Genomic DNA, 14,817 nt, shown 5'->3' with positions numbered 1-14,817 from the left:
AAAAAAAAAAAAACGTTTAGAATGTGATAGTTTAAAAATAATCGCTAAATTCTAATTTGAATTAGTGGAAAAACTTTTAATTAGGGAAAATGAACTTTTGAAATGAGGTTTACAATAACTAATAATTTAACAAATTTTTTATGGATACTAATAGGTAAAATTTTACGTAAAATTTTTAATCAATACTTTAAACTTTTAACATATTTGATAGTTCAAAATATATAGTTTTAAATTGTTAATATATTGGATAGTTTTAAATTATTAATTACTTTATCATTATTAACTTTATTATTTATCATTATTATCATTATTATCATTATTAACTTTATCATTGCGTAGAATTCATCAATATTAGGAAAATTTTTATTCATTACACTTCTTGGTGTTTGGTTTAGTGGAATTTATTTTAATTATGTTAATATTTTTATTTAAAGTATCGCATATATTTTAGAAAATAACGAACAGTGTATCGTATTTAATTTAAAAGCATATTATCTTTTCCAACATTTTTTAATTTTTTTCAGTTGTATTACTAGGTCAGTTTTACAATAAATATTGTTCTTATCAAGTATTCCCTTCATTCGATATTTATTCAAATTTTTTATTAACGAACAATTATTTTGCAAACAAAAAATAAATTTTTACAAAAGTAACAAATTCCAAATATATCAAAACTTCTCGTGTTTTCATTCGAATATAGATATCGCTATAGTAAAGAACGTATTTCAAAATACGATTATAAATTTAGAAATTCTCTACAATCTATGACCAACTCATCCATGAGGGGATACGCTAATCTTTTTTCGTCCTAGACCAACGGGTTGTCACTGACGGTCAAGATAAAACTCATAAAGGTGAACATTGCCTGACCGAGTTACCAAGAATCAATCGTGTTAATATTTAAACGGCTTTGTTCGGATTTTTCGTGTCAATACTTTTATGGGTTAACGCTTATGGGATAGACATGACATTGAAACGACAGTTCCATTTGTGGATTACACGAAAATTCGTTTTATTCATTATTGGTAGATTAGATTGTTAGATAGATTATTTGCAAATTTATATTTTTATATACACAATTAAAAAATTGAAATTTAAATAGTGATTTATTTTATATAATTCTAAAATTATATAAGATAAAAAGATTTCATCATTACAAGCGTGTAGAAATGAAGAAATTTCAAAATATAGCTTAATATCTTATCGTTTTTTTTTATTATAATTTCACTATATAACATTCGATTTTATTTTTCTATAGTTTCCTTATCTTTTGTCGTTCTTAAATTATATTAAATCAGTAGACAATCAACAAACATGAATGATATAAAATTAATAGATATAAAATTTTTTTTTTAAAAAATATATTCCTCATTCTGCTTTTTTTTCGCGTATATCTTCGTGTAAAAAATATCCAGAAGCAGCAAAAATAATTAAAAAATAATACAAATAAATGTTCCTCTAACCTTCAGTTTCCTATAAAAAAAAGGTTCAATTTCCTATAATCTTCAGCAGCAATGTAAATGGAAACTCGCATATACTTGAAGAACATTGTACCTTCTAATTCTCCCTTAGACGGCTGCACAAAGTGACACGTTCAAACAAGACACGGAGAGATCGTTATTTGCTTCAAGGAAATTCCGTGTCAAGAGAGAATTAGTTCGTATTATCTATCGAGCAGTGAAAGAGCATCCAACGACGTGGATAACCATCGTGATTTCACTTCCATTTTTCCGATAAAGCAGTAATCGTTGCTGACATTACACGAACCTACCCCATATTATGCGCGAAACCCCCCACGTGCATTTAGTATTTGAAACACATATGATAGACCTAGCCTTATTTGCAAATGCTCTGTTTTTAGTATATCGTTAAAGTATGACTACGTTCCCGTTAAAACATACGTGTCATAAAATATTTCTTTCATTTATGTATGCAAGGTTAAAAAGAAATTAAAAGTATACGTATCTTTTTGACGAAACGTTTTTTTAAAAATTTTATTTTACATGTGGTAAGTTTTTTTTTATACTGTCTTTGATTCAGAGAAATTTTGGAAACTCTGGAAAAATTATTATTTTTTTTTTTTTATAATTTCTATGAAATATTGAAGTAGAATATTTAGTTGAAAGATAAGAAATTTTTTATGAAATTAGTTAATATATATAATAATCTATTTATTTTGAAAGAAAGTTATTAGAATGATTAAATTTCAAAATTATTAATTTATTGCTTACTAAGTTTATAAGTTTAGATTAGGTATTTTATTATACAATTAAAATCACATTAACTCTTCATTCCCTATAATTAACACAAGTGCAGAAAACATTGGTTGATAACGCACTTGGAGCTATTAAAAATATTAAGAAAATCGATATTTTACATACGAGCGTATTTTAAATAATTTATGCCTTTGCGCGTTTTAATGACGTCAATAAACTTATACACGAAGGGTTAACAATAATAGAGGTGTAAATTAGTTTTAAAAATTCTAGTTTTGTAAAAATACATTAAATCATCTGTAATTTTTATAGACAAGTAAATTAAAGTTTCAATATATCTACGATAAATTTAAAAATAAAAGATATATATAATTTTGTAATAATAATAAAATTATATTCTCATAATAATATAATAATAAAATTATTAGATATTTTATCGTTTTAAAATAAAAATTTCATAACTCACTTTGCAGAGAATCGAAAGACATATCAATTATTACTCATTATCACAAATATGTTATCAGTGTATCTTTTATTTTCTGGTGAAGTGAACTAGAATGCTTCAACAGTAAATCTATGATAGGATTTATTTTCATTCATATTTTAATATATAATATTCAAAGTCAGTTTATATTTGATGAAGAAATTCGCTTACGAAATCTTTTTATTACAAAAAGAAAACAGATTATACCAGAAAACTTAAATGCAGCAATAACTTTGTGAAAGTTAACAATATTTTGCAATAAACATAACAAACCATTATGATTTAACAATAATTCAACAGACAGTATAAAAGTTTATCAAAATTATATCGTTCCATGTACATTCATACAATCAACCAAAAATTCAAGATCATCAATATTAACAAAATATCAAATATATATATATATAATAACTTACAGTATATTTTTTATTATTCTCTTATCTTGTATACTTAGAAGACGGGAGTCGTCAGTTTACATGGTGCATCGTTTAAATATCATCGCGGTGTCGTTGTGATTTTTGCACCTCTTTCAAGTACACGATTGGATAATCGTCGGAAACCGTGGGCGAAGATAATCGACGCCTATTAAAGGTCTTTTTGTGTATCAATTCCAGCAAATCAATTGAAACCCTCATCCACCTCCCACCATGACCCTCGGATACACTCTCCCTTCCTTTGGTCAACTTTAATTTTCGTCGCTACGACCATAAGCGAATCAACAATCATGATTACGATGACTATTCCACCAGTTACTTACAGTATGTAGATATTGTGTAGAATACACGTTATAATATACAATCAACGAAGATATATACATTGAACATTATCACGACTTTGACCGCCAATTTTTTTTCTCTTCTTTTCTATCATTATTAGTAGAAATTGAGAATGGTTTTTATCCGGTTCATGCATTGCATCGTTCTCAGGATGAACTGTATAAGACAAGAGCTAATAAGCAGGTTTATCGAGTGGAAGAAAGTGAAAGAAGCTAAGGGTATAAACTGGTTCGATTTTTATCGTAGGTTTTGCAGGAACATTCCGCCCTTTTTTCATGCTAGCGGTTATGGTAGCGTAATCGAATGCATGTATCTCTGATTTATTTATTTGTCAAAATAGTTTTTATTGATTTGTTTGGGGATTTTTCTTTTGTATGTATCTGCTTTTAAATTTTTTTTTAAATTCAAAAAAATTTTTCGTTTGTGTTAATAATTCTGAATAATTCTGTATCGGATGTTTTTTCGTTTGTAAAAAAGAAAGGAATTTGGACGAGAATCATGAAAAGTAAAAAGAATCGGTACTCAGGAATTTTATCAATTCAGAAATTTCATATTTGATATTCTCGGAAAGAAATGATATTTGATATTTTGAGATTTAATTGAAACTTTTCATACTTTTATATCATTTTTATAGTACAAAATTTATTATAACTTCATAATTGTCAATTTATATAAAATTTCGAATTGATATTTTCAAAAAAATAAATCGGTACGTTTCTTAGATATTCTTATCGACATTTTTATACAGAAGTATATCCAATATTTTATCTTTAATAACAAGAAAAACCGCAACCGATCAATTTCAATTAAAACCTCGTCTATCAAATATCCTGCACCGAAAATAAATCACTAACCACGATCGACCATAGTATGCACCGCATATTTGCATGAAATCTATTCACGAACTCATACTTGCATGCAAACCCAATTTACGAACCCATGAAAGTTCCCAGAATCAAATGGATCACTCTGGTTCAACCATTCAATAGCTAGAACCCATGCGATTCATCATTGTATCCATATGTATCTATTAATATTTATTATTTATTTATTGAATTTATGGATAAGATATTTCATGTGCTTTTTTCATTAAGACAAATATCTTGTTCAACATTTTTTAATCCTATTTAATTTTTATTGAATTTAGATTTTTGAAAATTTTATATATTATAAAAACTTGATTCTTTTGTAGGATTACAAACAAGTGTGAGTCATGTGATAAAAAGATGGAGAAACTGGTTCATAAGTTTGCATGATGGATATACTGTCATGAAATGTGTATCTCATCTATGTATATGAAAGAATTAACGCTCTTATATAAGATACACACCGTGTATAGAACGCTGTTATGAGATAAATACTATGTAAATATGGAGAAAAGTTACCACAGCTTTTATTACTAAAGCAAATAAAGAAAAATAACGATTTGCATGTGTTTAATTTGCAAATTATAGCATTGTAATATGAAGTTTATATATAACTTTTATGCATACTAAATCGTATCAATCTAATTCTTTCCAAGTAACTTTTGCTTAGTTCTGTTAGTTAATTCTGCAAAATACGTATATATCTTATCTTTCCTTAATAAGAATCGTATTTTAATAAATATGATCAAAGAAGACGTGTCATCATTGACGTATTATATGACACATCGTACCATATTCCACATTATAATACGTACAAACATCCATAATGCTTTTAATGCATTTAATACATATTATCATCAAATAAATTACTATTTATTCATAATTTAGTTAAAATTTAATTAAACAATATGATAGAATCTATGAACCATTAAGCTTAAAATTCATTCTTCTCTTCGCAACATATTTGCCTCTCTTTAAATATTTACAAATTTTTTCGAGAACCGCGATTCGTCGAATTCAAGCCAAGTTCAAGGAAAGAGGCTTGCATAGTCTATTTCTTCCTCACATTATAACGACGTGAAGAAATAGCCTCCTCTGTCTACTCAAGCGCTTATGCACGCCACTCGTTCACGAGCGTGATGAGTCGTGCTATGCAGCAGCGTGCGTGCTTAATAAGGCAAACGTGTACGCAACTACGCACGCGATTTAAATACCTGCCAGGTATACGTATGTGATTCAAAGGTGTATTCCTCGCATATCGAGGCAACACGTCGCGTTATGGTAACACGTCTTCTGGCCGATCTCTAAACCAGGCTAGCTATACGAAGTATACTTCGATGGCCTCCTTAACAAATTATTTGCGGAACAGTGAGAGGCCACGAACAATATGCGTTTCGTGTTAATAAGTTATACCATCATTAAATCGAAAGAGATATTAGAAATGGGAAATAGTGTATGAGAGACATGAAAGAAAAATTCTAAGAAATTGATGAAAGTTAGATTAGACGAAAGATATTTGAAGATGGTTATATCTTTTCGAGACTTCATTGAGTTTGTAGGTTATCAGGTAGAATAGGAGAGGTTTTTTTTTTTTATTTAGATGATTATGTGTAGATGACTATGTTTTTTTTACTTAGGAATTTAAAAAAAAATGTCCTTTTTTTATACTATATACTTATCACTTTTTATTTTAATCTGCTTTGCAAATAAAAAAATTATCTTAAAAGATATTTCTTCGTACATTAATTGTTGAAACCGTCGTGTTTAAAAAAAATGATTAATTGATCTATGATACAGATCACCCAGTTTCTGTTTGAACAGAGTTAAAGTCTGTTTGACTCATTCGTATCAAGTAACTGAAATATAAAACCAACTAATATCAGTAGAAATTTTTTTAAACCGCAGATATAGCAGAATTAGTACATCGTAAGTACATATCAATATGGTTAACGATATCTGAAAGATTGTAGCGTATTAATAATTATACGATATAAAGTCCTTACTTAAAATCCAAAAATATCAAAATAAAGATATATATATAATAAACAAAAATTAAACTAAAAGAAATTATTTTTTTTTATAGTAATAATAGTTTTAATTATTCACTCTATTCATTCTTTTATTATTAGTTTTTTTTTTTCGTTAAAATTTCAAAGTTAAATAGAAATGCATTAACGTAGTGAAAGCCACTTTACAAAATTAAAAAGTCAAAAAAAAAAAAATTATAATTTAGAAATTACTTGCATCGTACGTAGTCTTTGAGCAAGCTATTATTCTTCACTGGCCCTGTCCTCCTTAAAGAACGAGGCAAATTAATTAAAAGCGGCACTGATGGAAAGAGGAAATGACCGAACCTCGGATTATACCATACTTCCCATGCAAGCATTAATAACGTATTAAATCAAATGTCGCTAAAACATGTACCATCACTAAATTATCGTCTTTACCACAAAAAAGAATTAAAAAAAAATAAAAAGAAATTGATAAGATTGATTAAAAAATAATTTATGACTTTTTTTTTGGTAAATTAATTTTATCGTATATATAGTATAGTGATGAATTGTTTGAGATTATTAAATTTTATGAATATATAGACTTTCCTTAAGTTAAAATATAAAAATTCTTGTATAGTTAAAATATTTTTTATCTTATAAATTTCTTCTTCGTTACATTTAAAATAGATTTTTTAGGGAATTGCAAGTAAAGGTTCCAAAACAATTTACTCGATTCACTTTTTCTCTTATATTTTTCCTCAATTCAATTAAAATAACACTTGTGAACCCTATTAATCAATGTTACATAGAAGTCTATCAATTTATCATGGCCAATTGATCGTATCAATTAATTGAATTAATTGCGCCATCCTGTTCACCCCATAAACCAATTAAACCACTTCAGAATCGTCTGTCTGTTTGGGAACTCGATCAGACGTCGTGTCATAAACCGTGAAATTCTAAAAGTAGGGATTATGGATTTCCGATGTCATGCGAAAGTATTCGAGAGCGTTTCTGAGCGTACTCGAAAGATAGAGACATATTTTATTTACCGATTGAAAATACTTGCTTTTAACATCAATAGCGAAATTGAAACTGACAATTCCATCGAATTCATATTTCATTAACTCATGATAATGATTTTCAAAAACAAACGTTCGAACAATGATTTCATTTTTTCTTATGATTCGAATTTTTAACAAATTTTAAATTATATAAATACATTTATAAAAAATTTAAATGTATAAAAATTTATAGTACATAAAAAAAATACAAAATATCCAAAATATGGTATTCCTTATAATATTTAAAAAATAGAAATAAATTTCTATAAATTCCATAGTTCTTGGTTGATCAAAATTCGAATTTACATAAACATTCGTAATCTAATAATGTGGATATCTAACAATAACTAATTAAAAAAAAAAATTATATTTAAATCAGCATAGAAATCGAATTCTTATTATCTGACCATTTTTTTTCGATGATTCCAAAAAATAACATTCATTTTAGCAACATATTGTCAATTAGTTAGACACAACTGGTGATCAAGAGATTTTTTCTGCGGACAAGACATCTTCATTTTTTTTTTATTCCGGAATAGATTCGTAATCACGATTCAGAATCCCAGAGGGTAGAGTGGCAAAGAACGATTCGGTGGGTTTGTCGCAACAGAGAATTAGCGGGAGACAGTTTTCATCGGATGCTCGTTACTCTGATTTCTACTATATGTTCTATGAATGAAAGACGTCAGTGAACGTATTTGTATAGGAGAAAAGAGAAGAAAGGGTTGTCATGCTCGAAGATAGATCAAAATCCAATGGTTAGCGTATCCTTCTCTTCCATTTTATTTTCTTCATTTTTTTTTTCTTTTTTTCCTCTTATAAGTGGATATATGAATCGATTCGAGTTCCTGTTTCGTGTCTCTCGATACTCGAGTTACGTGATGCAGAAGCAAAATACGGTAGACGTGAAAGTTTCTCACGCGATACGCTTATTTTCCATAAGCTATCACATGACAATCATGTGAACGAGAACGACCTATGAAAGGGTTTATCATCGTAAAAATGTTTTAATTATTCAGACATGAAATGGGCCGTTTCTCTTCTTGAAAATTCAGAAAGAAAGTGTGAATCTCGTATTTAAATAGAAAGTGAAGTACAGATTAAAATGTCATTTATTAATTTCAAGATTTATAATTTATATAAAACTTTACAATATGATATAATTCATATTTATATAATTTCTTTTTTAAATCCAGTTTTTAATTAATTCCATCGAAGATATTTATAAGTAGGCTAATTCTCCATCATTTATCTGTTTTATTTTTTTTATGCAACTTATAAACAACAATATGTATGATTGGAAAGTATAGGTCAATCTTTTTTGTACTTTATATAATTTATTTTAATTTACCAAAAAAAAAGGCATAAAATTAAACATTGAATAAATTAATATCAGAAGTATAACGTATTATAAAATTACAAGTGAAATTTCTTCAAACAAATCTTAAATCGTTATGTAATCTGTTGTTCGATGGCATTGCATCCGTAAGGAATCACACGTACTCCTGATATTTTTATGGTTGCTTACGCCACTGGCCAAGCAGGGGGGATATCGTCATATCCCGGACGAAGACATGAAACCTCCGAGCAAAATTCCCCTCTGCTCGCATACACGTTTGCTTTGACAAACCTTTCTACGTATATACACACGTGTGTATGTGTGCTTGATTATAAATGAAGCAAACAGAGAAAAGGAATGAACCGTTACAAAACGATCACGATTAGTTGACAAATCGATCGATATTTGTCGTCTGAAGGAAAAAAAAAAAAAATTGAAATTCGTAACAATTATTATTACTACGTAAATTGAATAATCTTTATCTTTCTATTTTTCGAAATTGGAGCATAAAAATTCAAGGATAGAATTAATTTTAATTTTTTACATGAAGAAATCACTGACATAAAATACCATGCTACATGAAATAAATGTGATTAGAATTCTAATGTATAGATACGTTATTCTAATGTATAATACATGTTGTTATAAGTTGTATCACATTCATAGAATTGTATACAATATATATATATATATTTATGTAAAAAATATTATAATTTATTATTATTATGAAAATTAATTGTACACTAAGTACATATTAATAAGGTAATTAAATAAAATTATCTTATTAATATTGTAAAAATTATTAATGATACTTTACATATTCTTTAAATAATTTTGAAATATTCAGAATGAAGATAATTCAAGAAATAGGAGTTAAAATATTTATTGTTAATACATATACTATTACTTATACTATACTATATGCAGTACATGACTGTATATATAATTAAATTTCCTTTTAATTTAACTTTTATTCGATCTGTTAACATCTATTTCGTGTATATTCTTTAACATTTTTTACTATAAACACCATTACGTCATAGCATACAAACCGCACACGTGCGATAATGCTTTCCACACCCATGATCACGCCACATCCGCCTATTCACCATACATATTCCGATACACCATAGAAGGATGTTATACAGGTTTGTTCTCATGGTTACTCATATGGTTGAACGGTATTTAAACAATCTAATACCTTGACATATACGATTCAAATTTCATTATGTTTCTTGCGTGGATTTCAATTCTTCTTTTTCTTTTTTTTTTTTTTTTTTTAATCATGAGCGATTTCTCGACGAATTATTATATAGAAAAAATTGTAAATAATGTTGACATTATCTTTCTGTATTATCTATTTGTTTCTAGATAATTGTACCGGTGTAAGTTGATTATTTCCGGTCAAACATTCATAAATAATTCAATAAAAATTTAGTTAATTGTACAGGATATCCTATAGGTTTCGGTTGTTTGACCATATATTCTATGAAATAAGATAAAAAAATGATATCTTATTAAATAGATTATATTACATACACATAAATATAAAAAACATAAAGGAAATAATAATAAATTCACTTGATATTACTGATTACAATTTTAACATCCAAATAATTAAAGAAATTAAAGAAATATTTGATATTGCATAAATTTCTATCTTTTATTCTTAATTTATAGAAATTATTTAGATTAAATTTTATATAAAATCACAAAATATTGTATCGGGTCAAGGTTATTGACCAAGAATGCACTATATGCGGTACTGTTTAGCGAATCAATTTCTACCTGGAACAGCAACAATCCAATGGAATTCGATCGATGAAATTCTCCGTAGTTAACCGGTAAAATGAGTACGCCATGTGGCTCTATTACAGAATCAAAATCAATACCAATTTGCAGCATGCACTAGCTAGGTCTCGATGTAATTTCAAACTGGGAAAGATTTAACTAGGTATGCCAAACAAGTAACAGAGTTCTCTGGAAATTCGTATTCATAACCATTTGTCTGCAAGACAATTCATTTGGATGAAATATACTTTGTTTTCCAAGATTTGAGAAAGAAAATTGTTGCTTTTCTTTTTATCCTTATTTATCTTCTCCTTTGGTTTACAAGAAAAAGTAATTATTTACTATAATTTCAAAAATTTACATTTTTCCATTTTCTATGAATTAGAATTCGTATATTTTAATAAAAATATGTGAAAAATTATGGTTATAAAATTAATAATTATAAAAGTATCAAAATAAAAAATAATAAAATTGGATTCGATATTATGGACATTTGAAACTATTAAATAGAAAAATTCCAGATAGACTCATTAAGCATTATTTTGCAGATTTGAAAACAGTAAAATAATGATAATTTTGAAATAAATTTCTTAATAATGCATTAAGAAATTAACAGAAATTCCTTCGGTTCTTTTGCACTGCGTGCGACTTACTGTTTTTCCGGTTCCGTTAGTTGACCGATAATTTAAAGAATATTTTGGATCAATTGCTACTTACATGTTCGATATATATCAATTAAACTTACACACATGACTCATGAGGAAGAGAATATGTTTCTTATTTAATCGGAAATGAATTTCTGAGTCCAAGGCCATTTCAAGATAATATTACGCTATGTATGTATACTTTGTATTGTATTGATATCGGTTATAATGATATCAAATTAAAAATATACATGATATCTTTTGTAGTATTGTTCTTGAATTTTTATTTGAATATAAAATTTTAATTTCATTGATATTCGATTATCGAAAAAATCTTTAATCTTTAATCTTTAATTGGTTAGATCAAATAAATGTAAATTTTTTCCAAAATTATTGAAAATATAAAATATTTAAAAAAAATTAAAGTAAACAAAATAAATTCAAGAATTTTATTATATAATAATATTATATAATAAACAAAAGAAATGAATTATTTTTATTAATATTAAAATATTTACAATTTTAAAAATACATAAAATTAATTATCCTTCAGACACGTTGATAAATAAAGAAAATATTTGAATATGTTATTCATTTCATATACAAAAGAATAATAAAATATGTTTTCACAAAGAATTAAGCTTTTTCAATCAGCAATATCAGTGAATCACGAGATTTAATCAGAACAAACGTGTAACAAAAGCGAAATTTATTGACAACAGATAAGAAATACAATTCTTTTCCCTGTAAATTATGCTTCTGACTCGATTAAATAAAATTCTGAAAGAGAATACGTAATATAGGTAGATCGTCGGGATTCTCCGTTAACCGATACTCATGGTTCCCCATTTTAGGTTGCCACAAACGAGCGGATGACCTACTTGTTAATTGGCCGACAGATAGGAGCGGCCTGATTACGACCAACACGCCTTGATAATCTGATAACGTATCATTGCCCACGAATTTACGAACGCGATGAAAAAGGGACGAGATCCTTTCAAAGATTCGAAAAGTCGTTCAGCGTAAAAATCGAACGTATAATAAAAAAATATTTCATAAAAGTTAGCGACAAGACTCTAAGTATGAGACTGTTTTTATCGTTTTTTGCTCTTGTTATTTTCTCTCGTAATATCTTTTTGTTACTATGTGCCGAGTATCGTAATTATAATCATATTGAGTAACATCTAGATACGAATGTTATTTGAATGAAAAAAATTAATTATGATCATTTTTAACGAAGATATCGGTCAAACTTTTTTAGTTTCTTTTATTTTATTTAGCTTTTTTTTTTAAATTCAATTAATATTTTTTATAGGGATGAAAGTTATTATTTAAATATATTATTATTAAATTTATTAAATATTTGAATTAATTATTTGCAAATGAAATTTTGTATCTGAAAAAGATATATTGCAATGAATTCAATTTTTGCGTAACTTTTTTTTTTATGAATGTTTGCCTTAATTTTTTCCGTGACACGTACAGTTTGTAGATAACATAAATATTGTGTGAATATCTAGTATATAATTGAATTTATCTCGTAAACGGAAATAAATAAATAAATAAGAAGAATGAAATATAAATAACATATCTTATCGTTCATCATAGATAGATAAATATAGTATTATGAACAGTTTTTTGTGAATATATATTTATTTTTAAATCAAATTAATCATCTTATATCGAAAATAATAATTTTCCTTTATCTGCGCAAACAAATTAATTTTAACAAGATAAAATATAATTGAATATTGATTTCGAGAATTAAAAATAGATTAAAAATAGCAAAAATTATTCACCAAAACTTTTATTTTTCGAATCGTTTCAAAATTTTCAAAGATTAATCTGAACTTTCTAAATTACAGTTTAAAATCCACGGTTTCTCTTTTAATCTAGATATTTCAATTTTAAAATTAAATTTAAACCACTAATAATTCATGCAAATGATGCAATTGGATTTAGAAGGAAACGTGATTAGAAATAGGTCTCTAATTTTTAATTGGAGAAAAATGTAGATAATATCGTATTGCTTGATTTTCATTATTGATATAATTTATAAAATTCGAACAAATCAGAACATACAAGTATAATTATAAAATATAACATAATCTATTATGTTTTATAATTTGACCAAATAAAATTGTATTAATTACTATTATTAATTTTCTAAAATTTATTATACTGAAATATATTAGAAATCTTTAATAATTTCTAATAAAAAGATTCTTCTATATCTACATTTTCAGAAGTAATATACTGAAATTCTTACTTATAAAATATACAATCATATTTTACTATTAAACTCGAATCATTATTTATGATTAATTTCCATCTTTCGTACCCACAGCAATCAGCAAATTGAAATCGAATTTCTCCAAATCAGGAACCAATTCACCGATCCATAAACTCTCCTCTCACGAATATTTCGCAAAATATTAATGGATCACGCGATTCAAGCTGTACGAGCACGAATTCGCGAAAGCATTAACAATCGATTTTTCATCCCCTAGACGCGGATGGAAACGGGGTTCGATTGTTTGTTTTTCCATTAAATTATGTATGTATGAATTATTTTGTCATGCGAAGTGGCTCTTGTATCACATGTACGATTCATTTCCGCGTGGAAGTCAAGTACGTATCGGCCTCTTGATGAGACGAGGACGGACCCATTTATACCCTTGGGGGAACCGAGAGGGATGGACAGAGATAGATTGGAGTGAGAGGTAATGTAGAAATCTCTATACGCCAGATGCATACGGGGGACGCGTGTGTTTTCATGTTGGAAAAGTTTTTTTTATCGGTCGGACAAAGGAAACCGCGAAACTCGAGTCGAGCGAGTAATAAATTCGCGCGAGTTGCGTGACGGCTCAATTTCATACCAACCTGTCCTTCGTGATGTCGATTTGTCAGACGATTTTCCTCTTACTTATACATCTGCGTTAAAAATCTATCCGGATATTTATTCTTGTTAGGATGCATTTTGAATTTTAATTTCAAAATTGAGTATTCTTTGTAATTAGTATATCTATATATAATAGAGTATTAATTTGAAAAATGTATTCATATATCAATCAAAAGAATTTTTTTGTTGTTCGAGAAAACTTTATCACTTGAAATCTCCCTTTTTGAAAATATTTTTTAAATAAAAGATAAAAGTTGAATAGTCTCGAGAAGAATCTAATAAGATAATTACTTTTTTATAAATTATTGATATATTGATCAAGATAAAATCTAAAAAATGTTTTTATCGCATGCTCGAACGAGATATTCGTGTTCTTTCCATTCCCTAACGAAGGGATTATCGTTAATTATTCTTAATTGCGAGCAGACTGGCTTAATTTCTATTTTTTTCCGGATCGTTTAAAACGTTTAAACGTCCTAATATTTATTTTGTTATCCTAGTTCTTTTCTATTTTCTCTTCATATCTTCACGCGTATGGCCTCTTCGAACTATATTTTTGCTTCCATCTGCCGGAAGACGGATGCGTATGTCGAAAATCATTCCGTTCTACGCGCTATTATTTCGCTACCTTCTGGGGAATTTTTATTCTCTTCTTCGAATTCGTTATCGTTAATTGCTCTTAATTGAGAATTCGTTCACGCGCCGACACCTCTTTTGAGATGAATTTTTTTTCGTAGATCA

General features: G+C 27.3%; 1 protein-coding gene across 2 annotated transcripts in view; it reads right to left on the bottom strand.

Annotated features, from left to right (window-relative positions):
- Positions 1–14,817, bottom strand: part of LOC102675671 (protein FAM49B) — a 26,543-nt gene that overhangs the window by 9,629 nt on the left and 2,097 nt on the right. The window lies entirely within an intron of this gene.

Source organism: Apis dorsata, unplaced genomic scaffold, assembly GCF_000469605.1.
Source record: "Apis dorsata unplaced genomic scaffold, Apis dorsata 1.3 scaffold_27, whole genome shotgun sequence".
In the NCBI taxonomy this organism is placed as follows: Eukaryota; Metazoa; Arthropoda; class Insecta; order Hymenoptera; family Apidae; genus Apis; species Apis dorsata.
This window is presented reverse-complemented; position numbering and strand designations above follow the sequence as displayed.